Source organism: Prosopis cineraria, unplaced genomic scaffold (genome assembly GCF_029017545.1).
Source record: "Prosopis cineraria cultivar Desert tree isolate PC_DT_omini unplaced genomic scaffold, ASM2901754v1 PC2, whole genome shotgun sequence".
Taxonomy (NCBI): domain Eukaryota; kingdom Viridiplantae; phylum Streptophyta; class Magnoliopsida; order Fabales; family Fabaceae; genus Prosopis; species Prosopis cineraria.
The window spans coordinates 23,400,308-23,417,681 of record NW_026555333.1 but is presented as its reverse complement, the minus strand read 5'-3'; the positions used below and the strand labels follow the sequence as shown (position 1 = coordinate 23,417,681).

General features: G+C 35.3%; 1 protein-coding gene and 1 non-coding gene across 15 annotated transcripts in view; one reads left to right on the top strand and one right to left on the bottom strand.

Moving 5' to 3' along the window:
- The window catches only part of LOC129298382 (probable disease resistance protein At4g27220), a 47,396-nt gene that overhangs the window by 12,783 nt on the left and 17,239 nt on the right, over positions 1 to 17,374 (top strand). For all 14 annotated transcript variants that reach the window (XM_054936871.1, XM_054936864.1, XM_054936857.1 and 11 more), the window contains one exon: positions 92 to 933. The gene's annotated coding sequence lies outside the window, so the exon portion shown is untranslated. The remainder of the gene's footprint in view (positions 1 to 91; positions 934 to 17,374) is intronic.
- LOC129304292 (small nucleolar RNA R71) lies at positions 8,408 to 8,514 on the bottom strand. The gene has a single exon (XR_008591658.1). It is a non-coding gene; the product is annotated as a small nucleolar RNA R71 (small nucleolar RNA).

Here is a 17,374-nt window from a genome sequence, read left to right as displayed (position 1 = left end):
GCCTTTCCAAAACATTAAGAATCAAATTAAATTACCAATGATCAATCCTATTATTGATCCCATGCATGTTTTCCTTTTGCTTCTTAATTAGTATATCAAGCACGAGAAGGAACTATTGCTCACTAAGGAAGATGAAGACATCTTAGTTCATAATGTTGCACATGCTTCTAAAGGAATAAAATGCCTTCGAATGCATTGCTTTCACAATGTCACTGAGCCAAGTGGATTCTGCTGGGAATCCTTCACAAGTTACCTAATATATCTGCCCTTATTGTGGCTTGTAGTGACCTCTATGAGATATTCTCTCCAACACTTAAACTTGGATTTGATGAGTTAAGATTAATAGAACTGAGGTTAGAGGATTTGCCTAGCCTTAACTACATAGGGTTAGAGCACTATTGCATGAATTCACTACTCCAAAGAAAGTTCAAGTACTTACATGTAAAAAGATGCCCTAGCTTGACAAAGCTAGTACAATCTTCAGTATCCTTTACCTGTCTGCGACGATTGATAGTAATAAAATGTCATGGATTGGAATATTTATTCACAACTAAGACTGCTCAAAGTTTGAAGGAGCTTGGGACGTTAAGCATCTCGACATGTGATTCAATTGGAAAAATAGTGGCCCAAGAGGAAGATGATGGAATTGAAGGTAGTAGTTGCATGGAAATGAAGTTTGAGAAACTTAAATTGGTTGTTTTTGAATCTCTTCCAAGGCTTGTATGCTTTTACACAGGGCATTCCACTTTGAATTTCCCAATACTTGATAAAATGAACATAGATGACTGCCCTAATATGAAATTTCTATCTCATGGCCTTATTGAAGTGCCTCATATGCGAAAGCGTGACCTTCTATCTTTCGTTAACAAGCATGATTGATTGGCAGAGATCATTTAGCACGTCATTAAACAGCACCTGTTTCATGGATAAAAGGTAAATATTTATGTTGTTGATTTCATTATAGTATATCTCTCTCTAGATCTCTTTCATATTTCCATGAACAAATTTAGAAATAGTTAGAAACTTATGAAACGTAACTATTGATTTAGTATTATGATAGAGCTCTTTCTATATAATAACTTCCTAAATAGAATATACACGTAAGACCTAACAAAATAAGAGAAATTCTAAGGTTTTGATATTAATTTAGAATAACTGAATTAATGTTACAAAAAAGAAGTCAATTATTTCAGTAAAAACCCCATTCCCTAATATTGAAACAAGATTACAAGGAAATGAAAATAGCAACAAGAACATATCCCTCACTAGTGTTTGAGAGAGCAATACTCTCCTTACTTTTATCTAACTCTTAAAACATTTTTTCAATGTGATAGAGGTAGAAAGGAAATATATATATATATATAGAGAGAGAGAGAGATGGTATTTTCATAATTCATAAGACCCCATTACATCCATAAGACCTTATTTAAAGGAATATAACTAAATAGTTAAGCTACCCTTTTATCCCTAATTCCCCTAATTACCCTTGCTATTCCTAATTCCCATGTATCAATATACTCCCCCTAAAAGAGATCCTTGTCCCCAAGGATCAGTATAAAGAGGGGAAGTAAAACATATATCTAAAATATGACCTCACTCTTTTTTTTTTGGACCTTATGTTGCTAAAACTTGTAATAGAAAACAATTTGGAAATTAAACAAAATTAATGGACATCAAAAGCCCAAGCATGCTGTAGTACTCCTTCAATTCAGAAGCCCATTATGGCAAGCCATATAGACTTGTGAGATACTAATTGTTAAAGCTTAATAATACCCTTGCTCCACCTTCATACCCCACTTCTACCCAAAAGCTTTTAGGCTCATATATACTTGAGAAGCCTAAATTTCATCAACAAAGGGTCTAATAACATTGTAATAATAAAGCCCATTTTAGATTGGGTCCAGCTTACTTCCACATGAAACAAACACTAGAAAGACCTAGATCAATTCTTCCTAAATGCATATAGCTAGAGAAGATTAAGTAAATCCCAACAAAAACCTTAAATCCTTAAAGCTTTACCTGAATCATCTTCTTTAACCCTACCTAACCCAAAATTGGTGTTTTCTTAAATCGATTCACCTCTAGGTTGTCCTTTGAATTCCTTGATTTTTCTGTCACTTTAGCTTTGCATTTAGAAATCATCTAGCAAGCAAACAGAGTAATCATCTTTGGTAATGTATTGCAAGTAAGAGTCTAGTGCATCCTGTCCTCTCCTCAATGAATGAAAGCTTTTCAAATAAAGTGCTAAGATGGGTGAAACACTGAAGAAGTTGTTGTTAGTGGAGGACGTCTTCATTAGAGCTATCAAGTTGATCGAACTCAATAGTTCATATAGGGCTTGCATTAAGTCTAATGATGAATAGAGACGACAGTGATAGAGTAAAGGCAAAGTAGAATATCCCTTTCAAGTCTACTAGAATCAAGTAGTTCTTTATCAATAATGCTAACAACTTCTTACTATTGAACTGAAATGACACCATCGGCATTCTCACTAACTTTAATAATGACAAGTTGTAACACATGTTGAATAGAGTAAACCCACTCATGGGTTTTAGGTTCTGAGTCAGTCTCACAAATGTCCTATAGACCAAGATATAAGCCTCAAATGTAGTCAAGTAATAGTGGTCTTCGAATCATCAATGATCCTGTCACTTCAGTATTGGTCCAGAATAAATGTCGATGGAGGGATAGGGACTGTTTTCCTTTCAATGCTCACTCTGATGAGTTCAACATAGTAAAATAAACTGAGCTTTAATTTTTTTTGTAATGGGTCTTCCTCTTCATTTGTAGTCAGTCCAGCGTCACTTCTATAATCCCCTGCTCTCGATTCTCTCTAATATTAGTTGTGACTATTATGAAGATAGTTTTTTTTGAGACTGAAGGCTAAAGAGGAATAACTATAGTAGATGTAAAGGTCGTCATCATCGAAGAAGGTGGTGGAGGGTTATATGGCAGTGTGTTAATGGCCCATAGCAACCACAGGAGAGTGTATGCATTAGTTGGCAATACAAAAAGCTTAGCCAAGATTTCGTTCATCTATTGGTAAGGCTGAGATATGGTTTTCTTATTAATCTCAATGAAATCATGATTATGGTAGTCTAATGTCTGTTGGTTACGTTAGAGCAAAGCCAACTATATCTCCAAACAATGTTCGAGGGTACCAGTGCGTTCACTAGATTGACTCTCTAGCAAAGCCATAGCCAAAGAGGAGGCTCTAATACCTTTGATAGAGGTAAAAGGGAAAGAGATATAGAGAGAAATAGTATTTTCATTCCTAAGACCCTATTACATCCATAAGACCTATTTATAGAGAACATAACTAAATACCCAAAATACCCTTTAATCTCTAATTCTTCTAATTACCCTTACTATTCCTAATTCCCATGTATCACAATACTTCCAAAACAACAACGAAATGTTAAAGTATGCAAAAAGGTGACACTAACATCTAAACTGAATCTACAGCTGCTCTATAACACAATATGACTTAATCCTCATTTTCTAGACCCTTCGGATAATAATCCTTACTTGCTAGACATTTTTTCTACTTATTGCTTCCCCTTTAATTTTCTTCCATATGTCTTAATATACCCTATACTTACATCATACCCTCATTTAAGAGTTTCACTTTCTCCTCAAGAGAAAAATCTAAAATATGTTTGGAGGTGGTATCAGCCTTTTCCCATGAATTTTCAAAATTTTGATAAGTCCTTTCATTTCACTATAACTTCCAATTGGCTAGACATAATTTTCAAGCCTTGTGGATATCTTAAGGTTGTACTTATAACTTAAATTTTATTAAAAGAGTTGGAGGTATAGTAAGGGTTACAATAGCTGTACACACAAATTTTTTAAGTTGGATGAATGCGAGTTGTGGGATGAAGTTTCAGCTTGTATGCAACTTTTCCAACCTTTTCTATGACATTAAAAGGCCAATAGAAATGAGGGCTGAGCTTCTAATTGAGTCATTTAGCCAAAGATTTCAATCTATAAGGTCTGATTTTGACATAAACTAAGTTACCAATTTCTAGTTGAACATCTTACCTATGCTTGTAAGCTTGTTTCTTCATTTTCTCTTATGTCAAAGCAAGATTTTCCTTTAAAATAGCTATGATGCAGTTCCTAGATTAAATTTTCTCATTAATAGTCTCTATGCCTAAAGGTTCATCATTCAACTTAAAGAAGGCAGGGGATCTCGTCCATAAGGTACTTTAAAAGAAGGACCATTCCTGTAGTGCTATAGTAAGAGGTATTGTACCAACAACCCAAGGCAAACCATCACACCCGTTATGTATGTTTCTCATTTACAAAGTAATGCAAATAAGTCTTCAACCCTAATTTAAAACTTCATTTTAGCCATCAAATTTAGGTGGTAAGCTAAGCTAAGACAAAGTTGAGTTCCTACCTATTTGAATAACTCTTCAAAATTAACTTGCAAACACCCTATCTTTGTTTGATACAATAGTCTTAGTAAAACCATGTAATTTAACAATTTTGTTCATGAATTTTTTAGCAACTTTTTTTTGCTGTAAAGGGGTGTGTTAGAGTCAAAAATTAGCATATTTTGTAAATCTAACAACCACAATAAATTTGACATCATACCTCTTATATTCTGGAAGTCCAGTAATGATGTACATGCTAATATCCTCCCAAACTTGTCGAGGAATTGGCAATGGTTGCAATAGTCCAGCTAGAGACAAAGCTTGATATTTATTCTTTTGGAACATGTCAAATTGCTATCCATATTGTTGGATATCCCTTTTCATCCCCTCTTAGTAAGACAACATTATATAAACTCTTGTAAGTTTGTAGATAACCTGAATGGCCTCCAATTGGTGAGTCATAAAATTCCTTCATTAGTAAAGGAATTTCAAGCTCTTGTAAGTGTGTAGGTAACCTAAATCTCTCATGATGATGAACCAATGCTTCAACAGTTGATAGAACACATTTGTTACCCACTTTTATTTGTCAATTAGGACCATTTTATTAATGATTTATCACCTTCAAGTGCACACATTGCATTAGATTTGGAACTTTGCCTAAGTTTCTAATATCAGTGCACTAGGGGCATTTTGGTCCAAAAAATGAACTTTTGAGAAAATGTACAAGAAAAATTGACAAAGTGCATTTTATGTCCAGTTGATGAATGGTGAAATTATATTTTTAAAATTCATTTTAGTTTGGGAGTAATTAAATAAAAAAGTCAACACTTTCTTAAGTGTCTTAGTTTGTCCTAGTTTTTGGTTTGCCTTTGTGTGAAAATTTTTATATAATTTTGTGCAGCCTAAAACTTGGTTAATTTAATAAATTCTCCCTTCTAATTATGAATTTAATTCTGGACATGAATTAGATTTTATTATATCATATGCTATTTAATTGAATTATGTGATTTATGTGAACATAGGTGGCATGTGACTTGTGCATCAATTGGGCAATTGAGGTCAACACTCCTTGAGGACAATGGCTGATGGTTTGCACGTGAATTATGATTATTTTGAGGGATTAGATCAGCTAAAATGATGTGGATGACACATGGGAAATTAGGCACACATTGGAATCATCTACAAACCAATAGGAAGTTGCCACCTTGCAAGTGTGACAAGGCTCCCATTTACATTTTAATTTCTTTTTCCTTATTTTAATTAAGCTTCAGCTGATGGGAGACACCAAGGAGCACGCCATTTTAAGTCCAAATGGGATCCAACACATATCTCATTCATCTTCCACATTCTCTTCTCTTGTTCATAGTGTTCTTCATTTTCTCTCTTTTGTTCTTCATTTTCCAGCACCCTAACCTCCATTTTTAGCCACCAAACCTCCACAAAACTCATACCATTCTTCTCCTTCTTCATTTTCGTTCCATCCCTTCCATTTTCACAAGGATTGAAGCTCATTTTCATCATTCAAGAGCTATGGAGTTTGGCCTTCACAAGCAATCACTAGGGTTCTTGAAGATGAAGATTGGCTAAGTTTCTTTGTGGAATCCTAGAGAGATGAAGATGGAGGATGAGTCTTGAGCTTCAAATTGGCTAAGTTCTTTTGTTTCCTATCCTCTTCTCTTTTTACTAGATGGTTAGATTCCTTAATCTAGGGTTTAATCATCTTAGCTTATAAATTCTAATTTGAATTTGATGTTGATGTAAAGAGAGAGGATTGTTTCATTTAATTTCTTCCTTGGACAGCCATGACTGAATTTTGCCACTCTTTGTTTGGCACATAATCTTGTGTTTTTCAATTAGTGAATTTCTTGTGTTAATATTGCATAATCTTGTGGTGTTAATGCTTGTGTTGTTGAGTAGCTTGACATAATCTTGTGGTTGCTCAATTTATGTGTTTGACCATGGCTGTTGAGAGAGGATTTTGAGTGAATCACTTGGCTAATGTCTTCACCAATTGGTTAATTAACTAGGGACTTTAATCTAAGACCTAGGGAGGTTAGCTAATTAGGTTAATTGGCTTAGGATAATTTTCTTAAGTCATGACAGCTTTAGTCAAGAGGAAAGGGAAGCTAAACTTAGCCTAATCATGAGAAGATAATGAGTCCAAAATCAACTAATCTCTAGGGTTCCATTATTGTAAAAAGGGAAGTTCATTTCACTCACTTTCACTAGCATTTTAATTACTTGCATATTAGGTAATTAGTTTAGATAATTAGCTAGATAACTAAATTCCTACAAACTTTGGTTGATTTATTTCACTAGATAACTTTCAATTAGACTTAAAACCATTCCTTGGGAGATGACCTAGGGTTGGCCTATATTGCATTAGGGTTAGCTTTAGTGTAATTTTGAGGATAAGCGACTAATTTCCTATCAAAATTTTGGCGCCGTTGCCGGGGAATGGTTTAAGTTTAATTCTAAGGTTGTTTAGTACTTAATTTACATTTTTAGTGTTCCTGAAAAATCTTTTGAAAAATTATAAAAATTTGTTTTTTGTGTCTTTTTTAGTGTTTTTTGTGTGTTTTGAGTGTTTTTATTCTGTTTTGAAAAAGAAAAAAAAAATTAATGCAATTTTCGTTGGTTTGGTGTAGAGCTGAAAATACTCTGTTTCTAGTGTCTCTGTCTGAAATTGAAAAATTAACTGGGAATGAGTCTGAGGGAATTTGAACTTGAAATTTATTTCATTGAAAGCTCTATATCCTAGCTTCACTTTAAAATTGGTTTGGTCAATTTTGGACGTGGGAAGTGTCCTGTGAAATTTTACAATCTAACAAGGTCCAGGGAGCCATTACAGAGGATTTCCAAAACCCTGTTTCAATTTTGAGTTAGCATATCTTCCTCTTTGTGCGTTCAAATTGATTGATTCCAGTTTCATTTTTCTTATCGCTGTCTTATAGGATTTTCTTCAATTTTTCCATTTTCCTATTTGAAAGTTTGTTAGAAGCTCTGAAGGTCTTCTGGACGAAATCCTGTTTCTCCAGACTTGAGGACCAACTTGTGAAAAATTCTGGGAACGATTGGGCAGGATTTTTAATCTAAAAGTTTTATATAATTTTCCTATATATCTCTTGTGTTTCTCATAAAAGTTTCAGGGGAATTTATCATGTGGATTTGCTGATAGAAAATTCACAAGTTCACTGTCTCCAGAGAGCCTACTGTGCGAATTCCAGAATTGCCAAAGCTTCTTGATTGAGCATTTCTAACTCTCTTTCTACTTGTTTGGTGTTATTTTTTTTTTCATTTTGTTGCTATTGAGTTTAATAAAAAAAATAAAAAAATTATTTCTCTTGCTGTTGTGTGTTTTGAATTGTTTCATGTTGATTTGCATTTTAGTTTAGTTTGTTCTTTGTTCTTAATTTTCTTGAGCTTGATTAGTGCATGACCCGAAGAAAACATACCTCTTTTGTTGAATTAGATCCAGAAATTGAAAGAACTATTTCTAGATTGAGAAGATCACAACCTATTCTTGATTCTCATTTGGTTTGTAATTCAACAATGGAAGGTATCTTAGGACATGAGCATGTGCATAATGAGGGCCATGGGAATGAGAATTTGCATGATGATGGCCATGTTAATAATGAATTTGAAGGCTTGCATAACCCTAGAGAGGAGAGGAGCATTAGGCAATTAACTCAACCTAATTGGCATGATAATCCTTATGGCTTATATGTTCCTCCTACTAATGTTCAATTTGAAATTAAATCCTCTTTGATTAATGCATTGCCTAAATTTCATGGGTTACCGGAGAGGATTGCCATAGGTTTTTGCATACTTTCCTATTGGTTTGTGATACTATGAAGCCTATGCATGTAAATGTTGATGATGTTCAAGCTAAGGCTTTTGTATTTTCTCTTGAAGGTTTAGCAAAGGAGTGGTATTTCAACTACCCTTCTTATGTGAAAGTGAGCACATGGGCCGAGCTAAGAAGACTCTTCTTAGATAAATTCTTTCCAAATTCCAAGGTCACCAATTTGAGAAAGCAAATCTATGGGGTCCAACAAGGAGAGGATGAGAGTCTCTATGAGTATTGGACTAGATTCCAAGGCCTTTTGGCTAAATGCCCACACCATCAAATTTCTAGTGAGAATTTAGTCCAATATTTCTATGAGGGCTTGATTCCAAGAGACAAAGTTAACATTGATGCCGCTAGTGGTGGATGCTTGATTGACCTCACTTCCTTAAAGGCTTGGGAACTAATTGACAAGATGGCTTCAAGTGGTGCTCAATACTCTACAAGGGAAAAGAGAAATGTGAATATGGTAGGTTCCTCAGTTCTTAATGATTCATATGTGGACTTGCTAGCTGCCAAGATTGGGAGAATGTTGGCTCCACAAATATCTCAAGTGAGCAATGTAAGTACTTCTCAAGCACTTGTCCCTTATTCTTGTACTTTTTGTGACTCACCTATGCATGTAGAAAGCAATTGTCCTATTAAGTTTGAACAAGTAAATGCTATCTACAATGGAAAACAATCCTATGGTGGGAGGCAAGGGCAAGGAGCTTATTCTAATACTTACAACCCTTCATGGAGAGACCATCCTAATTTCTCCTATTCAAATCCAAATGTGGCTTTACAAGACAATCAACAAAGAGGATCCTATCAAAACACCTTTGGCCGTGACCCTCCACCTCATTTGTCTCAAGGTAGCTCTTCTCAAAGCTACAATCCAAGTGGTAATTCTCTTACACCTTCTTCTAATTCTTATAGTGATAGGAGGCTTGTTCCAATTGAGAGTTCTTCTAATTCGAACTCTTCTAATGATGTGAATGTGTTACGTAAGCAGTTGATTGAAATGAACTCTTTGTATAAAAACATGTATGATGGCTTAGGGAACAAGGTAGAGAGTATGGGTAACAAGTGTGAGAACATGAACTCTAAAATTGATGCCCTTACTTCTCAAATGAATATGCTTGCTAACCAATTAAGTGCAGCCAATGCTCAAGCCTCTACATTACCATCCAACACCGTTGCTAATCCTAAAGCTAATCTTAATGCTATCACATTGAGGAGTGGCAAGGAGTTGGGAGAAAGAGTACAAGAAGACAAAAGACAAGGGAAGGCCGAGAAGCCCTCTTTAAATTCTTCAATTGATGTTAATGTTTCTAGTTCTTCTTTTGCTCCTAATGATGCATCTTTTTGTAGAGATGATGAGGATGAAAACATTGAGGAGATCATATGTGAGCAACCACCATCTAAGGTGGAAAAGGGGACTATGGCCGAGTTGTTTAGTAAGGAAAAAGAGGGAGAGGCCGAGCAAAGTGAAACAAGAAAGGAGAGTTCAAGGAAGGAAGAAGGAAAGCAAAGTCAAGAGATTATGAAGAAGCTTCCTTTTCCACAAGCACAAGTGGTCCCTAAGCAAGTAAAGGGACAATTTGATCAAGAGGTATATGATTTCTTCCACAAGATTCATGTTAATGTACCCTTGATGGATGTAGTTAAGAACTTTCCTAAGTATGCCAAATTTTTGAAAGATTGTTGTACAAATAAAAGAAAATTTAGGCCTAATGCAAGGGTACAATTACCCTCATCTGTGAGTGCTATCATGAAGCCTCAACTCCCTATAAAATGTGAAGGACCCCGGTTCCTTCACAATTCCATGCAAGATTGGCAACACACATTTTTCTCATGCATTGATAGACTTAGGTGCAGCCATTAATGTTATGCCTCTTTCAATTTATCATGCCTTGAGTCTTGATTGCATGCATAAGACACCTATGATATGCCAATTAGCGGATAGAAGTGTTAGAAGACCACATGGAGTAGTAGAAGACTTGTTGGTTTGTGTTAAAGGTCTATTATTTCCTGTGGATTTCTATGTGCTTGATATGTCAAAAGAAGGGAGTGGGGATGATATTTTGATTTTAGGAAGGCCATTTATGAGGACTGCCCGTACATTGATTGACATGGAAAAAGGTAGTTTGATTTTGAAATGTGGAGAGGATCATGTTATTTTTAATATATATGAAGCAATGAAACATCCTTTTGAGGATTATTCTTTGTTAGGTGTAAGTTCCATTGAGTTATTGCTTCATGATGCTTGTGAGTCTCACATGCTTGATTCTTTCTCACATGTTGATGATGATTTGTCTCTTGTTACTACTACATGTATTGATGGATGTAGTTGTCCTATTTGTTTAGAGATTGATGCATGCTTGAATGATGCAACTACTTCTTCTCATGATTTGTTTAAAATATCTCCTATGCTTGATCTTGAAATGCTTGAGAAGGGTATATCTTCTTGTGTTGTAGGTACTAAAGCCATTAAGGCCGAATCTATGAGTTTTTCTCCACTCGAGCTTGATGTTCTTAGGATTCCCAAGCTATTGGAGGAAAATTTTACACTTTCACATGTCGAGGCCGTGGCTCAAGTCCAAGCACTTGAGGACAAGTTGCAAGAAAAGGGGGAGGCTGTAAAGAAAGAAGAGGAGAAATCAAAAACAAGTGAGAAGCCTAAAAGACAAGATAGTACCATGGAATATTCCACCAAATTAGACTTGAAGAAGCTCATTCCCTCTTGTGTAGAGCCACCTACCTTGGAGTTGAAGCCTTTACCATCCAATCTCAAGTATGCATATCTCATTGAGAATGAGAAGCTTCCGGTAATAATTTCTAACTCTTTATCTCTTGAGGAAGAAAATGCATTACTTGATGTGTTGAGAAAGAACATACATGCTATTGGTTGGACTTTGGCTGACATTCCTGGTATTGACCCTATTGTGTGCACACATAAAATTTTTCTTGAGGACAATGCTAAGCCCATTAGGCAACCACAAAGGAGACTTAACCCATTGATTTTAGATGTGGTAAAGAAAGAGGTTGTTAAGCTACTTAGTGCTGGGATCATCTATCCTATAGCTGACAGTGAGTGGGTGTCTCCAACCCAAGTTGTACCTAAGAAAGGGGGGATTACTGTGGTAAAAAATGAGAAAGGAGAGCTTGTTCCAACTAGAGTTCAAAATGCTTGGAGAGTGTGCATAGACTATAGGAAGCTCAATAATGTGACTAGGAAGGACCATTTTCCTTTGCCTTTTATTGATCAAATGCTTGAGAGATTGGCTTCCAAGTCCCATTATTGCTTCCTAGATGGGTTTAGTGGGTATTTTCAGATTCCTATAGCTCCTAGTGACCAAGATAAGACTACCTTTACATGCCCCTTTGGTACATTTGCCTATAGGAGGATGCCTTTTGGTCTTTGCAATGCACCTGGTACTTTTCAAAGATGCATGATGTCCATATTTTGTGATTTTATTGAACATTGCATGGAAGTCTTTATGGATGATTTTACTGTGTATGGTGAGTCCTTTGATTCATGCTTGCATTCTTTAGATAAAGTGCTTGGTAGGTGCATTGAAAAGAAGCTTGTGCTTAACTTTGAAAAATGCCATTTCATGGTAGATAAAGGAATTGTTTTAGGCCATTTGATTTCTTCCAATGGCATAGAGGTGGATAAGGCCAAAGTAGATGTGATTGCTTCTTTGCCATATCCTGTTTGTTTGAAAGATTTGAGATCATTTTTGGGACATGCAGGCTTTTATAGGAGATTTATAAAGGGGTTTAGTGAAATTGCTTTGCCTATGTCTAAACTCTTACAAAAAGATGTTGATTTTGTTTTTGATGATGCTTGCAAAAGGAGTTTTGACACTTTGAAAAGCATGCTCATTTCCCCTCCCATTCTTAAAGCCCCAAATTGGTCTTTACCTTTTGAGTTGTCATGTGATGCTTCTAATTTTGCTGTGGGAGCTATGCTTGGTCAAAGAGAGGGCAAGTTATCATATGTGATTGCTTATGCATCTAGGACCCTAGATTCAGCTCAGGTTAATTACACCACAACTGAGAAAGAGTTGTTTGCTATTGTTTTTGCACTTGATAAATTTAGATCATATCTTCTTAACTCTAAAGTTGTTGTGTACACTGACCATGCTGCTGTGAGGTACTTGTTTAAGAAGACAGATTCTAAGCCTCGCTTGATTCGATGGGTGATCTTAATGCAAGAATTTGATGTGGAGATAAGGGATAGGAGTGGTTCTACCAATCAAGTAGCGGATCATTTGTCTAGACTACCTCATTTAAAAGCTACTATGGTAAACTCTAACCCTACTATTCCTTGTGATTCATTTCCTGATGAGGCATTGTGTGCCATTTCATCTAAGCCTCCATGGTATGCCTCTTTTGCTAACTATATTGAGTGTAGAGTCTTGCCTCCTTGTGCTTCACGTTTTGCCATTGAAAAATTGAAAAGAGAGTCTAGATTTTACATTTGGGAACCACCTTTGATGTGGAAGATTTGTAGTGATAAAGTGATTAGGAGGTGTGTTGATGATGTTGATGTGCCTTCTGTTCTTGAATTTTGTCACTCTCATGCATGTGGTGGTCATTTTAGCTCAAATAAGACAGCTAGGAAGGTTTTAGATTGTGGATTGTATTGGCCTAGCTTGTTTAAAGACTCTTATGAATTTTGTAAAGCATGCTTGAAATGTCAAAAGGTTAGTAGTTGGGGTAAGAGACATGAAATGCCTCAACAACCCATTTTATTTTGTGAGATTTTTGATGTTTGGGGCATTGACTTCATGGGTCCCTTTCCACCATCCTTTAGTTTTGAGTACATATTACTTGGTGTTGATTATGTTTCAAAGTGGATTGAAGCCATTCCTACTAGAACTTGTGATGCTAAGATTGTTTTGAAGTTTCTCAAATCTAATATTTTTTGTAGGTATGGAGTTCCTAAGGCCTTGGTAAGTGACCAAGGATCCCACTTTTGCAATAAGATGATGAAGGCTCTCTTGGCTAAATATGGAGTGCATCACAAAATCTCTACACCATATCATCCCCAAACTAATGGCCAAGCCGAAGTATCAAATAGAGAAGTCAAGAAATCCTAACCAAGGTGGTGAACACAAATAGGAAGGATTGGTCTTTACACTTGGAGGATGCTTTGTGGGCTTATCGGACCGCTTATAAGACTCCCATTGGCATGTCTCCTTTTCGATTGGTGTATGGAAAGGCTTGCCACCTCCCTGTGGAGATAGAGCATAGGGCCTATTGGGCCATCAAGAAACTAAACTTGGATTTCCATCTTTCGGCTAAGGAGAGATTTCTTCAAATGCAAGAACTTGAGGAGCTTAGGTTGGATGCCTATGAGTCTTCTAGAATCTATAAGGAGAAAACAAGGATCCTTCATGACAAGCTAATCTTGAGGAAAAAGTTCCAAGAAGGAGATCAAGTCCTCTTGTTCCAAACAAGGTTTATTCATAAGCATGCCAAGTTGAAGTCTAAGTGGGAGGGACCATATCTAGTGACCAAGGTGTTTCCCTATGGGGTTTTGCAACTCTTGAATAAAGCCACGGGTTCCACTATGCAAATCAATGGTCACCTATGCAAGCTCTACAAAGATGCCAAATCACTTCAAAAGGAGGAGGACTTCTCTCAACATGTTTTTGAACCACCATGATAAGGTTGTATCTCTCTAACCTTGAGCTTTTACCTTCCTTTAATTGATATATTTAATGATAGGTATAGTTCAAGTGTGGGGGAGATGAACCTAGTAGGAAAATTAGAGTTTATTTGCTTTATTTGACTTCTTTGTTTTGTGTTTTAGTTTGAAAAAAAAAAATCTGCACCACACTTTTGTTATGCATTCATTATTGATCTCACCTTATTTTATCACTAGTCTATACATACATTGAGGACAATGCATGATTTAAGTGTGGGGGAGAGAAATAAACATTTTGTTTTGTTTGTTTGGTTTGTTTGGTTTTGCAAAAAAAAAATTTTTTCTTTGTTTTGTTTTGTTTGAGGTTACTTAATTACCTAGCTCTTGAATGGATATTTTGATTCTTGAGATGTGGTAATTTTTAGGATTGAATAGGTGTGAAGTGAACATTCTTTTACCTTGAATTAATGGATTAGAGTGGCATATTACCCATTCATGGAAGAGGCTAAACACTCATGTGTGATTAATTCCTTAGTGATGTTACCCTCTAGAATTTGTTTCACTTCTTAATTAAGACCATATATCTTGCACTTGTTTGATAGGAGATGAGAGATGGCATTCATAAAAAATAGCCAAGAGCCAAATAGCCAACCTATTATTATTTATTATCCTTTGTTAGCCACTTTGAGCCTTTGGTTTGATTCTTAAAAAAAAAATATTCACCCTATTTTTCCCCAAGGAATGCATGTTACACTTTTATATGTCTTTTTAATATTCATTGCATGTCCTAGATCAAATGAGTGGATGCCTATTATCATTTCTCTATCCATTACTTCCATTGTTTTCAAAGAGTTAGGGGCAACCAAAAAAAAAACAACAAAGATAGATTTGAAAAAAAAAATATAGTCAAAAAGAAAAGAAATAAAGTTGCTAGAAAAAAAAAAAAAGAAGAAAAAAAAGAAAAGAAAGAAAAAAATAAAAATAAAAATAAAAAGTTGCCTAGCTCATCCATTCCATTTGTTTTATTATTTCTTATCATTTCTTTCCATCCTCATTGTGTTAAGGTGTTCACTCAATTGAGTTAGGTTATGCTTTGCATATTAAGGGGATATATCTTGATTTAGCATTATTTTGATGCTAACCCTATTTTTTTTTATATACATGCATTTCTTAGACATCCTTTCATTACCTATATCACAACCTAATAAAGTCCATTTGATTCTTGATTGCAAGTGCTATTTAGTGATGGAGATGTAGAAGGGTTACAAATTCATAGTAGGGTTTATCCTAAGAAATTTTGAGTGAAATTTAATACCTTATACACTTTGAGTGATGAGAGCAAACACTTAACCTAGAGAGGCTTACTCTTTGACATTGATTCTTGGTAAGGGTTTGTTTGTGATGTGCATAATTCTTTCGTAATTATTGCCACATTGATTGATAATTTGTAGAAGTTCATGAGCTAGTATTTTAGTGACTTGAAACAATGTTTTTCTCTTATTTCTTTGTCTTATAGTTTCTTTTGGGACCTTTTTCACTTGATTTTGCCCGGAGTGCAAAAGCTAAGTGTGGGGGAATTGATAGAACACATTTGTTACCCACTTTTATTTGTCAATTAGGACCATTTTATTAATGATTTATCACCTTCAAGTGCACACATTGCATTAGATTTGGAACTTTGCCTAAGTTTCTAAGATCAGTGCACTAGGGGCATTTTGGTCCAAAAAATGAACTTTTGAGAAAATGTACAAGAAAAATTGACAAAGTGCATTTTATGTCCAGTTGATGAATGGTGAAATTATATTTTTAAAATTCATTTTAGTTTGGGAGTAATTAAATAAAAAAGTCAACACTTTCTTAAGTGTCTTAGTTTGTCCTAGTTTTTGGTTTGCCTTTGTGTGAAAATTTTTATATAATTTTGTGCAGCCTAAACTTGGTTAATTTAATAAATTCTCCCTTCTAATTATGAATTTAATTCTGGACATGAATTAGATTTTATTATATCATATGCTATTTAATTGAATTATGTGATTTATGTGACATAGGTGGCATGTGACTTGTGCATCAATTGGGCAATTGAGGTCAACACTCCTTGAGGACAATGGCTGATGGTTTGCACGTGAATTATGATTATTTTGAGGGATTAGATCAGCTAAAATGATGTGGATGACACATGGGAAATTAGGCACACATTGGAATCATCTACAAACCAATAGGAAGTTGCCACCTTGCAAGTGTGACAAGGCTCCCATTTACATTTTAATTTCTTTTTCCTTATTTTAATTAAGCTTCAGCTGATGGGAGACACCAAGGAGCACGCCATTTTAAGTCTCAAATGGGATCCAACACATATCTCATTCATCTTCCACATTCTCTCTCTCTTGTTCATAGTGTTCTTCATTTTCTCTCTTTTGTTCTTCATTTTCCAGCACCCTAACCTCCATTTTCAGCCACCAAACCTCCACAAAACTCATACCATTCTTCTCCTCTCTTCATTTTCGTTCCATCCCTTCCATTTTCACAAGGATTGAAGCTCATTTTCATCATTCAAGAGCTATGGAGTTTGGCCTTCACAAGCAATCACTAGGGTTCTTGAAGATGAAGATTGGCTAAGTTTCTTTGTGGAATCCTAGAGAGATGAAGATGGAGGATGAGTCTTGAGCTTCAAATTGGCTAAGTTCTTTTGTTTCCTATCCTCTTCTCTCTTTTACTAGATGGTTAGATTCCTTAATCTAGGGTTTAATCATCTTAGCTTATAAATTCTAATTTGAATTTGATGTTGATGTAAAGAGAGAGGATTGTTTCATTTAATTTCTTCCTTGGACAGCCATGACTGAATTTTGCCACTCTTTGTTTGGCACATAATCTTGTGTTTTTCAATTAGTGAATTTCTTGTGTTAATATTGCATAATCTTGTGGTGTTAATGCTTGTGTTGTTGAGTAGCTTGACATAATCTTGTGGTTGCTCAATTTATGTGTTTGACCATGGCTGTTGAGAGAGGATTTTGAGTGAATCACTTGGCTAATGTCTTCACCAATTGGTTAATTGAACTAGGGACTTTAATCTAAGACCTAGGGAGGTTAGCTAATTAGGTTAATTGGCTTAGGATAATTTTCTTAAGTCATGACAGCTTTAGTCAAGAGGAAAGGGAAGCTAAACTTAGCCTAATCATGAGAAGATAATGAGTCCAAAATCAACTAATCTCTAGGGTTCCATTATTGTAAAAAGGGAAGTTCATTTCACTCACTTTCACTAGCATTTTAATTACTTGCATATTAGGTAATTAGTTTAGATAATTAGCTAGATAACTAAATTCCTACAAACTTTGGTTGATTTATTTCACTAGATAACTTTCAATTAGACTTAAAACCATTCCTTGGGAGATGACCTAGGGTTGGCCCTATATTGCATTAGGGTTAGCTTTAGTGTAATTTTGAGGATAAGCGACTAATTTCCTATCACAGTTCTCCCGATTTCAGCACTATTACATGTTATTATGTGAA